Below are 6794 nucleotides of genomic sequence, written 5' to 3'. Positions count from 1 at the left end.
GTAGATACTAGAGACACTGTAGGATAAGGGGGAAAATTGACAGAGGATGAGAGGTAGAGAATCAAGGGGAGAAGGGAAAAAAAGCAAAATATATACAAAATGAAAAGTAGATAATTATTTCTTGATGGTAATATGTAATATCCTTGATTGAGCCAATATACAATGTATTCCAGGTGAAAAAAATCTCATGTTTTATACTGTATTGATGTACAATGAATAACTGGGAAAAAATAAAAAGAATTAAAAAAAGAAAATATTTTCATGTTCCCCTTTTTATAGTCATATAAATTTTATAATTATCCAGAGTAATTGCAAAGGACCATTTGGGAAGACTAAAGAAATTATTACCAAATATACCTTTATTGGTATTTCAATACCAATGCCTTACCTCTGGAGACCTGAGATTTTCTCTGTTAGTAATTTCCAGGTCCAAAAAGTACCTCAGACCTAGAAACTGAACAAGAAATTGTGAGTCATCATGGGAGCTTTGCCCTCTGCCTTCTGATTGTGCATGTCCTTGATTTCTTTTGATTTCACAGACTGAGCAGTAACCTTGTTTGCTGCCCATCCATTTGGCCCCTAGGGGTACCATATTCTATTATCCATGTCCTTTCATCTTCTTAGGGTCAGATTCTTCCCCCTTTGATGCCACATAGATCTTGCTGTTCAGTCTACTACTCATGCCCAGTTACATGTAACTTAACCCTTGCTATTGACATTCTTGCCAGGAGGGGATTGAGGGCACACCCGGAAGGAAGCATAGGTTATACTATAAGAAGGCTTCTGCATGGTTTTCAAGCAAGGGGGGAACATTAATCCTTAATTGGGACTATTGGATCATGTTCAGACTCAGAGCATTCAGGGAAACCTAGGGATGCAAGATTTTTAGGTATGGGGCCAGCAGGTGGCATGGTGGTTAAGGCACTGGACTCCCACATGGTGAACTACAGTTCTAGTCCTAGACCTGCTAGCTTGCTTTCTCAATGCCCTCCGCCCCCTTTCTCTGTCTGTCCCTTTCTGGTGAGCACATGTGCTCTATAACAAATTGTAAAAAATAAAAATAATAGTAAATAAATAAATAATTCTTAAAAAAAAAAAAAGAAAAAAGAAAAACAGTTTTCAGCTATCACAAGCAAACCCACTACATCAGAGCCTTTTTCTTTCCAATACACACTCTGACCTAGGCAGAACTGACCTGGCTGGGTTTTGTGGTTAAAATCATTGGAGCTCTGCCACATCTGTAATCAAGTGCTGGGCCTGTTCCTTGGCTTGTCTGGTAGGTCACAAAAGTCCTCTTTATTTGGCACCAAAGAGGCCTTCTGGATTTTACTCTTAGATTTTAGTAGCTAATTAACCACTCAGCTTTTTGTTATTTCCAGAGAATCAATTTTACTTTGCAATAGTTAATCCCAGTGTCCTTAAGGTTATACTTCCCTCATATTTCTTAAATGCCTGATACATTGCACCAATCATATATTACCTTGCACTAGAATAGCATCCTAGTTCATTCCAATGAAAATTTTAACTACTTGCTATTACCTGGTGCCAAGGTCTAGCTACCTACAGTTAAAATAATGAGGTGGTCCTTATTAACTATCATGTGGCCTGTGGCTCAAGTCATAAATCCCATCCTCTCTTTTACTTTCGTAGATGGCTGCTGGCACTAACTGTCTTGGGTCAGCTCTGAGGAACCATCTCTTAAGGCAGAGCTGAGTATAGCTGAGTCTTAGGGAATGCGTGGGAATAATTCTTATGCCAGGAATGGTAGCAAGACTGTCAGGGGAAGAGCTGGCCTGCAGTGTAGTCTCAGTGATGGCTTTGGCTGGAATCCAGATGTCCCTGCAGAGTGGTTTTGAGTTGGAGAATAACCTGTCATGTGCAGTTACCGGATGAGGGCTGCCAAAGGGAAAGGGTTGTGACCTTCAATTCCCGAAGGGGGACAATGGATGAATGTATCAGTTTGTTGCATGCCCAGCAGCTCAGGATATGAGTCCCCCATTTCTAAAGAGGGATCTGGGCAGTGCCTCTCAGTATTCACAACAGAGCAACAGTAACATCAAGAAATATTCAGACAAAGACAGAGAGTCTTTACCATTCATGACACTCTCTGAAAGAATTCTAAAGAGTGACTGTCCTTCAGGGATATGAAAACAGAATTCAGAAGGAAGGAGGGACTACAAGAAGCAATAGTGTATAATCGATTCATTTCATTCATAGGATAAATAAAACATTATTCATATAAAACAACAAAACTGTAATAACAATTTGCAATATGCAGATTATAAAGAGCTGAAATATTTTTTTGATACAATGAAATTCAAATCAAATCTTGACATATTTTTAATGGAATATGGCTAACTGATCCTAACATTTACAGGGATAAGTAAAGAGCCATGGAAAACTCTGATCATTTTAAGCAGAAGCAGAAAAAATATTTTTATTTATGATAAAGGTCTGGTAATTAAAACTATTGTGTAGAGTCAGATGTCAGCAAGTGACAATTATAACTGAACAGAAAGCCTTTATACAGACACATATGACATATGGGTATTTAGTACATGAATGATACAGGTTGTATTAGTGTTACTGTAGTATTACTGAGCAGAGATATATGATTCAACAAACGAGGCAGAGACTATTGGTTATGTAAAGGGAAGGAAATAAAATTATTTCCCTATTAAACAGCACAAGTAAAAATAAATTTCAAGTGGACTAAAGACCACTATAGAGGCCAGCAGGTGACATACTGGTTAAAGCGCTAGACTCCCATATGGCTGATAACAGTTCAAGTCCTGGATCTGGTGGCTTGAAAATCAAACCAGGTGCCTGTGCATGTGTACCCAACAGCCCAGAAGGAGAATGGAGGAGAAGGGATTGCAGCATGGCCATCCCCCTGGAGATTGATTTCTCACTTTCCCTCTCACTGTCTCAATCTGTCTCTCTCTGGTGATTACAGGCACCCTATAGCAAAAACCTTAAAACAAAAAACCTGAATATACAAAGCAAAAATATAAAATTATTATAAAAAATATAGGACAATGTCTTTATGATATTGAGGTAGGAATTATTTTTTAAATGATACATACATGAAGAGAAAATAATTAAATAAAATAAATAATGAACTTAACTAAATTAATATTTAAAACTTTAGAATAACTGAAGATATCATGCACAAATAAAAAGACAAAAAATGAGGATGGGTTTTTGATACCCACATAACAGACAAAATTATTTGTATACAAGATAAATGAAGAACTGTCATTTGGTAAAAAACCACAAACAATCTCAAAAAAAAATAGGCAAAAGATGAACAGGAGATTTTATAGAAGAAGAAATCTAGATAAACAATATCACAATAGGATACCATTTAATGCCTGTAAGATTGGCCAAAATGTAAAAGCCTAGCAATTTGAAATATTAGAGAAAGGGGCAGAAACAAATTTGAAGTGATTCTATGGGGGAGTGTAAATTGTTAAACCTGTTTGGGGGAGGCATTTGGCAAAGGGAAACGTGGAAAAAAAAAAAAACAAATATTCAGCAATTCCCCCTCTAGGTATATTCTATGACAAATTGATGCATAAATATACAAAGATACAGTTGCAGAGGGTGTGTGCATATTGCCAGGGAATAATAGAGACAGAAGGAGAGTAGGAAAAAGGACATCTCAATGTGGATGGTCACACTGCACTCCCTCCTCCTCATTTCTCCATCCTGTTTGAATTTTGGCCATGCATATGCCTGGCTTGTTTTTCAAACCACTGGGCTGAGACTTGAATCATGGCGAACCATATGGGATCCAGCTTCCTTTACTACTAGGCTACAGCGCCAGCCCGCTAGTATTGCTTAATACCAAAAGTTTTAAACAATCTATCACTTATAAAGAAAAGGAGAAAATCATATGCCACCTACACAACAATTAAAATTCATGAATTTAATGTATATGTATCAAAATGAGAATTCCAAAACATATTTGGTGAAAGAAAAAAATCAAACTGAAATACTGTGTTTGTAAAATTATAAAGCAAGAGACTAATTCTGTATACTATTTATGGACACATATGCATCCATCTTGTAAAAGTACAAAAGCACGCTTAAAAATGATATTAACTTTAGATTTTGTATATCTTTCTAGAAAGAAGAAGTAGAGAGGGTGTTGTGGGGCATTAGCTATACTTGAAGTTGTCAGAACAATACCAATTGACTAATATATGTAATACTTGAACATCCACCAGAATGGTTAAACTTAAAAAGTCTGGTTATATCAGGATCAGCAGATGGAGAAATGGTTACATTGCTGGACTCTCACATAGTTGACATTGGTTCAAGTTCCAGACCCAGCAGCTTAAAAACTCATGCAGGGTGAGTGTACATGTGTGTGTGCCCAAGATCCTGAGAGGAGACTGGAGAAGGAGGGATTGCAGCATGGCCATCCCCCCTTGGGGGTGATTTCTCATTATCAAGTGTTGGTAAATACGTGAAACAACTAGAACTCTCATAGAGTCTGGAGAGTGTAAACCAGGACTACCTCTTTGAAAATATTTAGTACCATATATTAAAGGAGATGTATATACGCATACACACACACACACACACACACACACACACACACACACACACACACATATACATCATACATACAAAGGGACTTCAAAACCTTCCTGGAAAATGTAAGCATTTTCATTAACGTAATATTGCATATATTTTTTTTCCCAAAATGCATAATGCATACCTATTCCCAAAATGTATATCTGTATTTACTAAAATATACGTAAAAGAACACTTACAATAGTACTATTTGCAATAGCCCCCAAACTAGAAACAGTTCAGTTATCCCATAACAGGAAAATGGATAAATGAATCCTGACATATTGTATAAGAAATATTATACACCTAAAAGAATGGACAAGCTATAACTTCGAATAACAAAATGGTTTAATCTCACAAAAATAATGTTTAGCAAAAGAAGCCTATAATAACAACAACAAAAGCACTCTATTTCTACGTATATAAAGTTCAATAGTCAAAACCAGTCAGATTAGAAATCTCCTCTGGGAGAAGGCAAGGACTGGAGGAGGTCCCAAGTAGGGTTTCTGGAGTACTGCAAATATTCTACTTATGATGATGATGTTCAATTTGTTACCATTAATTAACTGTACATTTATGATTTATATATGTTATATTTTGTTTCAAAATTTTTAAAGGAATAACAATAAAAATAGTCAGAAAATCATCATGAAAGTCTTCTAAGAAACTATCTATAGCAGTTCTTCTCCAAATATTTACTCAACGTGACATAAGTGGAAAATAAAATAATATTTATAGATTACATAGGGTTAAACAGGTCTGCTGAGTGCCAGAGACAACACTATGTGACTTAATTTCCCCCTTTTCATTTTCTTCTTTTGCTGAGAAGGTAAAATTACTATTCATTTATCTTCTTGATAGGTATTCTTTGTGTTTACATCACAGGCTCTTCTCATACCTATTGCTTTTAGATGCAAAAAACTTCTTCATTTCTGATCTCTAATTCAAGGGCTCAGTTCTAAACATATTCACACCCCATTTGCCACATACAAATGTGCTGGAGCCAGGCAGGCTGGAGAGCTCTGGACTATACAGCTCCTCAATCTATGTGTTTAAAGGCTTTTCAGTTTGGCTTCCTTTAAGTGATCAAAGTTTGTTTAATTCTGCAAGTAAAATTTTATTTTGGAATGTGATCATACAGTGGAACATTACTCAGCCTTTAAAAAGAAGGAACCCTGTCATATATGACAGCATGGGTAACCCTCAAGAACATTATGCTGAAGCAAAATAAGCCAGTCACAGAGGAAAATACCGCATAATTCCACTTATATGTGGGCATAGCTAAAATACCCAAACTCCTAGAAGAGAATAGAATAGTGGTTGTCAGGAGCTAAGGAGAAGGAAAAATGGGATTTGCTAGTGAATGGGTATAAAGTTCAATGGTGCAAGATGAATAAACTCTAGAGAGAAACTGTTCAAAATTGTGCCCGTAGTTGAGAACACTGTGTTGTGCACTTAATAATTGGTTAAGAGAGTAAATCTCAGGGACCAGCAGACAGTGTAGGGGTTATGTCACTGGACTTTCACATGGTAGAGAATGAAGAAGGGATTGTGGCATGGCCCTACTCCCTGGGGGTGATTTCTCACTTTCCTTCTTATTATCTTTATCTCTATCTCTCTGGGGAGCACACATGTCCTAAGGCAAAACAAAACAAAACAAAAAACAAACAAACAAAAAAGGTAAATTTCATGTTAAGTGTTCTTATCACAATAGTAATAATAATAATAATTACTACTTTCTAGCTCATAAAATTACTTTCCAGGGTCAATGGCATAGCCTAGTGGTTTAGGGAGCCAAATCCTACAACTGCCATTTGAATCCTATACCAGGCAGTTTGAAAATCTATAGGGCACATGTGTGTACTCAAAATTCCAAGAAGTTGGAGAAATGGAGAAGGGATTGCACATAACCACACCTCATTGGGGGGTGGTTTCTCTCTGTTTCTCCATCTTTCTCTGGCAAGTGTTTGTACCCTTGCGCAGTTAAAAAGAAAAAAAAAAAAAGCTTTAAAAAATTACTTTCCAAATCTAAGCACCTATGTTTTGTGATCTCAGTATCCTTAAAAATCAAATTGTAGTTCACAAGATAAATATTAGATTGTTGGGAAAGTCATGACATAGCTTCTGTTTTATTATGCAAAAATGTGTCATGACTTTCCCAACAACCCAATACATGAATGATTCCACCTCAATTCTCTTATTTTATTTAT

The sequence above is a fragment of the Tupaia chinensis genome, unplaced genomic scaffold (assembly GCF_000334495.1).
Source record: "Tupaia chinensis unplaced genomic scaffold, TupChi_1.0 Scaffold000127_2, whole genome shotgun sequence".
NCBI classification, from domain to species: Eukaryota; Metazoa; Chordata; class Mammalia; order Scandentia; family Tupaiidae; genus Tupaia; species Tupaia belangeri.
Note: the sequence above shows the minus strand (reverse complement) of the source record.